This window comes from Micromesistius poutassou, assembly GCF_964030765.1.
Source record: "Micromesistius poutassou genome assembly, chromosome: 16".
In the NCBI taxonomy this organism is placed as follows: Eukaryota; Metazoa; Chordata; class Actinopteri; order Gadiformes; family Gadidae; genus Micromesistius; species Micromesistius poutassou.
Window position 1 is genome coordinate 15,506,470 of NC_140286.1, and position 10,564 is coordinate 15,517,033.

Sequence of the window (10,564 nt, forward strand, 5' to 3'; positions counted from 1 at the left end):
CATGCTACTAAATATGGAAGTAAACAATGGGTTCATAATGAATAACGCATCCTCTTCTCTGAATGACCCGAGGAGCCAGATCCACTGAGTCACGGCCCTGGGTCTGCTGCGTGGTGTGACCTCTGGAGGTCAGCGACCACCCAAAGACATGAGGATGTGTTTCGGGGGAGTGTGTGTGTGTGTGTGTGTCTGTGTGCTTCCACAGTCTTGTGTGATTGGACACAAGTGTCTGTCAGCTTTGTCCTCGTGGCCAGTCTTGGCCTGACAACCAAAGAGGGAAAAGGCAAACAGATGCATCAGGTGGGCACGTGAGCAGCCCCCCAGAGCCGAGCAGTGAGGAACCCCCACTGCTATAACAGCAGTGAGGAACCCCCACTGCTATAACAGTGAGGAGCCCCCACTGCTATAACAGTGAGGAAGCTGAATCCTAGACAGCAAGGGCCAGCGTAGATAAAGAGGGTCTGGACCGGCCGCTGGAACGCCTCCGAGAGCCTCCTGGTCATCTGTCTGTACTCACTGACCTCAGAGAGCCTCCTGGTCATCTGTCTGTACTCACTGACCTCAGAGAGCCTCCTGGTCATCTGTCTGTACTCACTGACCTCAGAGAGCCTCCTGGTCATCTGTCTGTACTCACTGACCTCAGAGAGCCTCCTGGTCATCTGTCTGTACTCCTCACTGACCTCAGAGAGCCTCCTGGGTCATCTGTCTGTACTCACTGACCTATATATATATATATGTGTGTGTGTGTGTGTGTGTGTGTGTGTGTGTGTTTCTGAATGTGTGCATGTGTATATGTATATATATGTAATTGATCACTGGGCCACTTCTCCTTGTATTTTACAATGCATTTACACACTAGTATTCTATATAGGTACTGCCATACCATTATTGTAAAGTGTTACCAATAATAACACTAATGAAAGTCTAAACAAAACCAGGAGTGCGTACTTGATACTTCAGTTAATGCAATGCCAAAACCCTACTTGCTGTCCAAAGGTCTTTTAAAAAATGTATGGACAGGGCTTTGGTAATGATGTGTTTCTTATAATCCCTCTTAAAGGAATGACCAGAGTTGATGGGGATTTATGTAACATCTTTCTCCTACTCTCAGGTCTCCTGAGGAAGCAACAGTCTCTTTCCTCAAACATCTCGTGATCGATTGCAAATTGTCCTTCTCCAGGGTCTCCCAAGGGAAAAGTCTCTTTCCTCTAACGTGTGTAATCGATGGAAGGCTGCGTAGCAGGGAAGTAAGGAAGGTGATGAAACACATGCAGAGGTTGAGGGGCTAGTTCACTTACTGCCTCCACTGGATTGCTAAGAATCCACTTCCTCCATCAGCTCTGCCTGTCTGTCTGCCTCTGTACCTGTCTGTCTGCCTCTGTACCGTTATGTATATCCGTCTATGTCTGTCTATCTCTCTGCCTGTCTGTCACTGTGTCTACATGCCGTGCCTGAATGTTATTTTCTGCTTCATCCATCAGAACAACTGAAAACTTCTTCAACAACCATAAGCAGAAAAGGATTTGTGTGTAAATAGAAGACCAAATAACATCATACTCCAACAATGAAACCCAAGAATTGGACTGGAAGAAGGGGTCAGGCTTACTCAGTCACAAAGGACCCTCGGAGATGGAGAGAGAAGAAGGAGCTTGGTTGGCCTGTATGGTCTATTCATACCGGCCAATGAAAACAGTGCTTTTTTCCAGACCTCACAGGCCCAGATTTGGCCTGTGGAGTTTAACACCACCCAACACCACCTAAATCAGCTTCATCAGGAAATTACATAAAGGGTCAAGAAAAGGAAGAATAATACATCAGGGGAATTAACAATCCCAGACTGTCTGAGATCGTCTAATATTCCAACGGTCCCTTTGTTTAAAGTCTCCTGACCGTCATTTACACCGGAGAACTTCGCTTACAAGAGAATCCCCTAAAAAGCTGGAGGCCAATCAAGAGGAAGGAAGGATTCAGAGACAGACTGTTTAGACTTTGTTTGGTATTTTGAATTCATAAGCATATTGTGATAGTTATCAATAGTGTATAATTCCCCATAATTATCATGATTGTACAAGTAGTCAATTTGTTACATACAGCTCCTTTAAGCTGAAATAACACTGATGTATAGCTAAAAATTATGCTTAATAAGTTACACTGTAACAATATACACCATATATATAATGTTTACTTCTAGTCCATGTTGCTAATTACAGCACTCAAGCAATACCTTTGACAAATATACACACGCATGACGCATCTATAGGCGGTTCAATCTTAACCTAATGTTCAATATTTGTTTCCTTTCTGCGGGAATGTGCTTGTCTGCTCAATTTCACGTGATGGTGAAAACATGTAATGTAATAACATTCTCAATAAAATTGATGGCATTTAATGAATGAATGAAACCAATATCACCTCTCATTATAGCTTCTAAAATCAAAAAGTGCAGGTAAACCCTGATACGATGTCAATAGATTCTTTATAAAAATCACATCATGCATTTCCATTGTATAATGACTTAAAATAACATTGGTTTGATTCCATGCATTCTGTGATCCAATCCCCCGTCGTGTCACTTACTGCTGAGTGCGTGTCCTGGTGGCGCGGCGCAGTGAGTCTGTGTCCACCGTTGAAGTTGGCTCCAGCCCTCCACCCGGTCTGGACAGCCCCGTACAGCAGACTGTTCTGTACGGAGGAGGGTGGCATGCCCAGTGACTTACGCAGCCTGAGAGGTGGGGACCGGGGCGGAGGGAACTCTGGAGAAGTTCTTGAATGAATGAAACTTGAGAGTGGGAGAGTTGTTGTTTTTTACAATAATGTCTTATTGCATAACATTGCTCTAACCCAGTGGTTCTCAAACTTTTTATACCGTGTACCACCTCAGAAAATATTTGTCTCCCCAAGTACCATCATTAGGAACAATCTTATAAAACATAACAAACTACAGTAGTGTAGGCCTGCGGCCCTATTCTGCTACACACAGTTCACACCGGAGGCACATTTAGTCTTGAAATATATATTATTTATTGTCAACTGTGGTCAGCTGTACAAAGTGGTAGCACTAGAACAGACAGAGACACACGCACACAACAAGTGAGAACATTAAGAATAACAACTGTGTACCAACAACCTGTTTGAAAATGTAAGGCTAAATAGAAATAATATTGAAAGTTGGCCAGCCGGCTGATAACTGAACTTCCATAAGCCTCATGAGACGGGCGCGCCTGCCTCTGCAAACACAGTCCTGCGATGTCTGGATACATTGAGGTCAGCTTCAGTCTCAGGTGTGGCTCAGCATCAATCCTGCTTCTGTATTTTGTTTTTATGATGGAAAGTGAAGACAAGACTTTCTCGCACTGATGTGATGTGGTCAGCTGATATTGAAACAGAAATATTACAGGAAAGGCCAAACTTATTTTAAACTCCATTTTTAACAATCTCTTGGTTAACGTATTTCCATTCGTCCTAGTATTTTGATATTATTATGTTTTTGTTGTTGTTGTTGTATGTATGTATGTATGTATGTATGTATGTATGTATGTATGTATGTATGTATGTATGTATGTATGTATGTATGTATGTATGCATGTATGTATGTATGTATGTATGTATTGTTGTGTGCCCGTGAGGCCACACGTTGACGCACCTAGCCCTAAGCTTCCCACTGCCCAATCACTGGGTAGGACATCTGCTATTAAACTGGACATATAAATGAACACTGATGAATTGCTGAACTGTTGTAACTAATGATCTGCTGTATCTGAAAAGTTATAATACTGATCTGCTGTTTCAACAATAAGTGTACTGTCTACCTCAAAGAAAAGCGGAACCATCATAACCATCTGTTCATAAAAAAGACTGCGTTATGTGAAACATCCGAAATGCTGAAATATTGGAACTGCTGATATGCAGTTTCGATGCTAAGGATATCGGTGGCCTCCGAAGAAAACGGGAACAATCTGAACATCTGCTCTTGGAAAAAAACCGGACTTTCAGTGACACTACCATATATGAACAGGACTTCCGAATGACACTACCATATATGAACAGGACTTCCGAATTTAGTGCGAGCATCACGTGGAATACACTGAGATATTGAATTGTTAAACTGCTGAGCTGCTGCGTCAGCAAAAATTGTACCAAAGGGCCCCAGAACAAAAACAGGAACCTCCATGCCTCTCTACCTCTGATTAAGACTGAATGTAACTGTATTATAACTACGCATGCGCCGGCTGGCAGTTTGTGTATATAATGAGTGTTCAGAATCCACCTAGGTCACTGCTTTTTCCCCTCCTTCCCTTTCTCCCTCTACTTACTTAGTAAGGCAGCCTCTACGGAAGCCTTTTTTGCGTATTGCGATTACCTCTCTTTAGCTTATTATTTTTTAGGTTTGTTAGGATTACTAACCTTAGATTCTTTTTCAGGGTTATTAGGATTACTAACCTTATATCTAATCTTACTTATATTGTTTATTGATAATTTGTATTGTTGATTGATAATTGAATGTATGGTTTATTGTAACACTGCTCATGCAGTCTACTAGACTCAATTGTTGACTCTAATAGATATGCAAAGACAGGAGCGTGTAGACTTCTTTAAACCTTAATGTTGATTTAATGTTTTAGACTCTTTTTTAATGTAATCATAATTTTCTGTAACTTTTTGTAAAACGGTATTATATATTGGACTCCGTTAACATTTAACCTCTTTCTCTTGAAAATCCCTTTTTCTCTGTCATAGTGTAAAACGAGTTTATTGAATCTAAATAAAACTACCTAAACTACACTTTGTAGTAGGCGATTGAATCGGTTCAGTGATTGATCCGGCTCCTCAGTAGGGGCCCGACAGACAGCCCGCAGCTCTCTCAGCCTCCGCACGATAGGTGAGTGGTGCATGACACAAACAAGGTTGATTGTGACTGGTCCGGAGAGTGAGGCAATATTATAGAGGTTCAGACTTGTTCCCCGCTTTCGTGGCCTTTAGGGACTGGGGTGGTAAGAGACACCACAGAGTTCGATCGAAACGCGTATAGCCTAAAACTTAGCTTAACCTCGTAGGGGCTTAAACGAGTGACCTGTGTTGGCCACATAGACCAGAGTCTTCCTCCACTGAGCCTAGCCGAGGAACTCTAACACGTACCAAGAGGGTCAGCACAGGTTAAGCCCCGGGGCCGAAGAGAAACCAGTATCGGGTATCCCCCCTCCTAGGCGACGGCTCAGGAGAGGTCTTCCCACCTAGTGTGACTGAAGGTTCTCATATAGCCCTCATACTATAAAAACCCATTATAGGTTGGAACACTCGACAGTATGTAGTAATGAATGTAATGAAGTAATGAATTTTCACCTTTACTTGTTTCTTAATCGACATCATTGCAAATGAGGGTCACCCCTCAATTGATCTTTTGAGTATAAATAAAGGTTAAATAAAAAAAATGAAAAATGAAATGTAATGGCAGTTATTAGGGATCACATGTGTAAGAAAGAGGCCAGAATAAATAAAGAAAAAAAGAGGCTGTGTGGTCTCTTACCATTAAAGACATTAATTTAAAATATAGGCTACTATACTATACGTAGACCGACTCATTTCACGGATCCCTGTGAGACCGGGTTGACTCGGTCGTTGAAACGGTGATCTGTGTGTGTGCCACGGAATATGAGTGTCATTAATTTGCATTGGAGCAAAACCGTGGCCATGTCACGGATATTTAAGTGATTCCGTGAGGCCACCACCACGGGTTTTGAGTTAAGCACCCATGGTGATTTCACAGAAAAAGAACACAACAGTCAGGAGCTGAAACATCACTACGGTAGAGCTAAGAAGGTTCTACGAGCGCTTCCGACCAACCTTACCATCGAACGACGTATGAAAGAGATTCGTAGCAAAGAACTTTTCGGCACACAAAATGTTAAGGTAGAACTTAAAGAAGAGGTTTTGAATACGAACGGTAAGGCTATGTGCGCTTTGCAGCAACTTTTTTTATGATCGAGAGACCCCCTTAAAGACGAAAAGATCATTCGAACCCTGATACACAGTCCTACAAGTTTCTCCCTTAGTCACATCTTCATGGTAGGCCTACATCAGTATCCTGATGTACCATGTGTACCGATTGCGCAATACCCGCAATCCCGCGCTGAAATTGTAGAGGTACGTTTGAGCCAGCGGTCCAATTTTGCATTAGCCTGCTGAAAGCTCATAGTGATGGAAATAATTGCCAAAAACAGCACATGGGTCGTGTACAACTTTTGAGAGCGAGAGCGAGAAGGAGCGAGTGCGAAGGGGTTCTGTGTGCCTGCGCCCGCGTATTTGCCTGTGTTTGAAGGGGTTCTGTGTGCCTGCGCCCGCGTGTTTGCCCGTGTTTGTCGCCAGATCAAGGAAGGACGGATGCACCACCGAAATCGGAAGATGGTTCGTCAAGTGTCAACCGTCCCGTTCTTATAAATTTATCAGACAACAAAGTGAAATTTTGTGCGGGATTGTCCCGCATTATGAGAGTTGCGGGATTTCAAAAAAATATGCGCTTAAAATATGAGATCTTTTAAATATAAATATCTTTATTGATTATAAATACAACTTGACTGTATGGACCAAAATATATGCAAAATAAATTTAAATATTGCCTAAATAAATTCTTTAGGCCTACATTGGAAACTGTTTAGAAAATTGTGGCTTCAACTGCTGCCCTTAGTTCCAGGAGAGGGGGTGCGTTATTTAGGGCAGATAACATTTCCTAAAGGTAATGCAGCTCTGCGGTGTGACCAAGAAGTTGACAGAGAAGAAGTCCAGCATTACTGTGGAGAAACCCCACTATCCTCGCTTTCAGTAGGCCTGGTTTCCCCATGACTACATGCACCTAGTGTGTTTGGATGTCACTAAAAAACTATTGTTGTTCTGAGTGAAGGGACCTCTCAGAACCAGAATAGGACCAGCAGCTGTGAGAGAGATATCGTCGGAGAGAGACAGGGCCAGTGTATTTCAAAGGTCGGATCCCTGTGGAGCTTTAGTAGAACTTCATGAGTGTTTCTCTCATCGAAAACCACGTAGACTATGCTCACAGCCTGCTAGCTCTGTTTGTGGACCACTCCAGGAAGTTATAGACCAGAGTACATCTCCTTGTTATGTTCTTTAAATCCAGAAAATATCGCTTTTAACTCACTTTATTTCGTAAAGGTTTTGGTCTAATGTCTATGAAACAAAGAGGAATTGTATATAACACGCGCGGAGTGTCTCCAAGCTGAATATCTAAAACGATACGCTGCCCAGGAGATCTGCTGGTAAACAGCTAAGTTTGAGTTTAAATAGACAGGGTAGGCGTCTTCTCTGATGTTTAATCCTGCACACTTCATCTATGTGTGATCCGCTGCTGCCCCCTTGTGACTATGTGCAAGTGTTGCAGCTTTTATTACATGTGCTCAGTCTGCTCCCTGTGGCTATTTGAGGATATTACCTCTTAACTATTGTATGTTCTCGGTGCTGCTCCCTGTGGCTATGTGAGGATATTACCTCTTAACTATTATATGTGCTCGGTGCTGCTCCCTGTAGCTATGTGAGGATATTACCTCTTACCTAATGTGTTACAGTGTAACACATTTCAAGGCTTCAATAAGCCTTCTCATTTAAACATTCGCACTGGGAGGAAATGCCCAAAACAGAATAGAGGGCAAAACAAATCGGTAGTAATGATTATGCTGCCGTGTGCCAATGATTGCCGACCCCTGCTCTAGAGAATGAAGGGTGCTGTATAAATAAACATTGTCGTTAGCATTGGTCTATGAATGGTCAACAATGCAATGCAATACAATGGTGAGTGTATAGCCTACATCAATACACATGACAAGAGTCAACACATGTTACCTTATGACCATTTATTGGAACAGAAATTAGAACAAACTGTGATGAGCAGCCTATAGTATCAGAAAAAATTACTGTTTGAGAAATGTTTTAAAACAAATCAAGATGTTCACATAGTAATAATGAGACACTGTAAAGAAACAAATAAGCAAAGTTATGAAGGGCAATTACAATTACTTTCCAATATTTCATAACAATTTCCAATTCAATTAAGGTTAATACACCTGTTTATTGTGACTACATAGATATATTCAAATAAACTAGTACAGATTTTGTGCAGTTCTATTAAATGTTTATTTTTATTTTTCTGACGTCACAAATTAGGATGAAAATCCTGAACCATGCAGGCAATTATGTTGGCCGTCTTTAAAACTATTCAAGTTGTATTTTGTACACTTGAACAAAGTGACTGACACGTGCATTTATCTGACGCCAGATTTGGCTTCATTGCCTTCATACTTTTCACAAGGCGAGGAAAATATAAAAGAAGAGATCTTCTAATAATCACTGTTGCAATTGACTTAATATGAAATGAGTTTTAACCCTGGTAAAGACAGAATGTTACACAACCTTAGACACATTTTGGTTCAAGCAAAAAAGAAAAGAAATATATATATATATATATTAATCTATCAAAAGCAACTGGGGGCGGAGGGGGATAGAGTGAAAGCACTAATGTGATTTTTCAAACAGTGTCATCATAATCATGAAAGAAGTCAGCTATTTAAGAGCTCTACATAATGCAGACCTGACCGAAAAAAGAAAATAAAGAAATCAAATTAAAAAAAAGGCACACATAAGACTAGCATAAGAAAAGCAACATAAACGTTTTAACCAAACGAAACACATTTATATCTGCACTGCATCATTTAGACCACCCGCACATTTGAGAGACCCAGCCTTCTGGTTAAGCCTGCTCCCAACCACAACCTACAGTTGGAACCATGGTGGGCGTCCTGGGATTTGTTTGGGGATTTGAAAATACAAACATACCCGATCCCATGGAAACAGACGCCTCAACACCTGCAGCCGCAGAGAACAAGGACGAGTGGGGAGGAGGAACGGGCGGTTTGGACTGGAAACAAGACTTCTGAATGCGGCACGACCCATTGCCAAGACTATTCTTCACAATAGACACCCATCCTCGCGGCCGGTTGGAAGAAGCCCGAAAACGTTGTTAAGCCACAAAATAATTAGTGGCCTTCTGGGAACCGGCCACTGTCTGCGTCTTACAGGTCTTCTAACGGCCGTCCCAGACCTCCGAGTTTAACACAACAAAACGACAACAAACTGCTGATGTTGATGTAGACGTGGACAATTTGTGTATTTTATGGTGCCATTACTGTTATATACATAAATTATGGGAAGCACTGTTCCCGATAATACAAAACATACACTCCCCTACAGTGAAATATGGCGGGCACTGCCTCCGATATGGATTAACACTGGTAGGCAAAAACTACCTTTTTTTCCTTCACATTATGGAAGACACTGCTCCCGATAACGTCTTCAGGATTAGAAGTATACATGCCCCCGAGAGAGCGGTACTCGCAGGACACCTGGGGAGCCTCCACCTGCACCGGGGCAGGACGTCCTGACCCCAGAACCACCAACCACCCTCCACCGGGCAGGACGTCCTGACCCCAGAACCACCAACCACCCTCCACCGGGCAGGACGTCCTGACCCCAGAACCACCAGACTACTGGAGGCTCAACCAGACCCAAACTGAAGCTTATCTTACGCCAACCTCGGCAATGGCCACAATCGGTTAGAGCCGTTGAATTTGACAGGTTGGTGGTTTGATGGCATGATGGGCTGGGCGGTTTGCCGTGATTGGTCAGTTGGCTTTGACAGGTGTATCTGGCCGCCTATCGGAAGACAGGTATACTTCTTGAAGCAGATGCTGCTTTTGTCATTTCGACAGTATAACTGTCATAATTATGGAAGGCACTGCTCCCGATAATTATATATTACATATAAAAAGATCAATAAAAAAAATAGCACTATTTATAGTGAACCCTGCCACTGATAAATAAGCAATACAAAAGAGCACTATTTATAGTGAACCCTGCCACTGATAAATAAATAACAAAAATAAATACAGGTATGGTTTTCTGATTCAGACTTTCAGCTAGATTTTTCAAAAAAGGACGATGGGACTTTGCTCTTGGGTCAGCAGCAAGTGGCCATTTAAGACAATCTTCAAAGGAGACTAATGTGAGATTGACAAATGGCTACCTATTTTTGTTTGTTGACTGCAGGCAGCTATATCCGATTGTCTTGATCGGTTGACCATTCTAGCGGTCTGGTAACTTTTGACTCCAACATAAAACTGATGTGTATTTTAGCACAATGGTACACTAAACCTGGTCAGATACAAGATAAAAGATCTATACAACATCAGTAGAATTGACAGCAGTTGTTGATCGCAAGGAGATTACGTTCTGTAAACAATAAAGAAGTCGTACCAGTGCTTATTTTGCGATTTGTTCTGCTGTGCTAAAAGTTATGTTTCCTCACGACTGTGAAAACACATCAGATAAATTACATCCAATTCAGTCAAGTCAAAATCACAGCCTTTGAGGATACGTATTGTAGATCATTAGGTTTAACGCCCTCACCGTGGGATACCCTTACCCTAAGGAAACTCGTTTGGAGGCCAATTCCAATTTATCATTTCAATTTGGCATTGTGGAGTTTGTGAAAACAAAAAGGGAA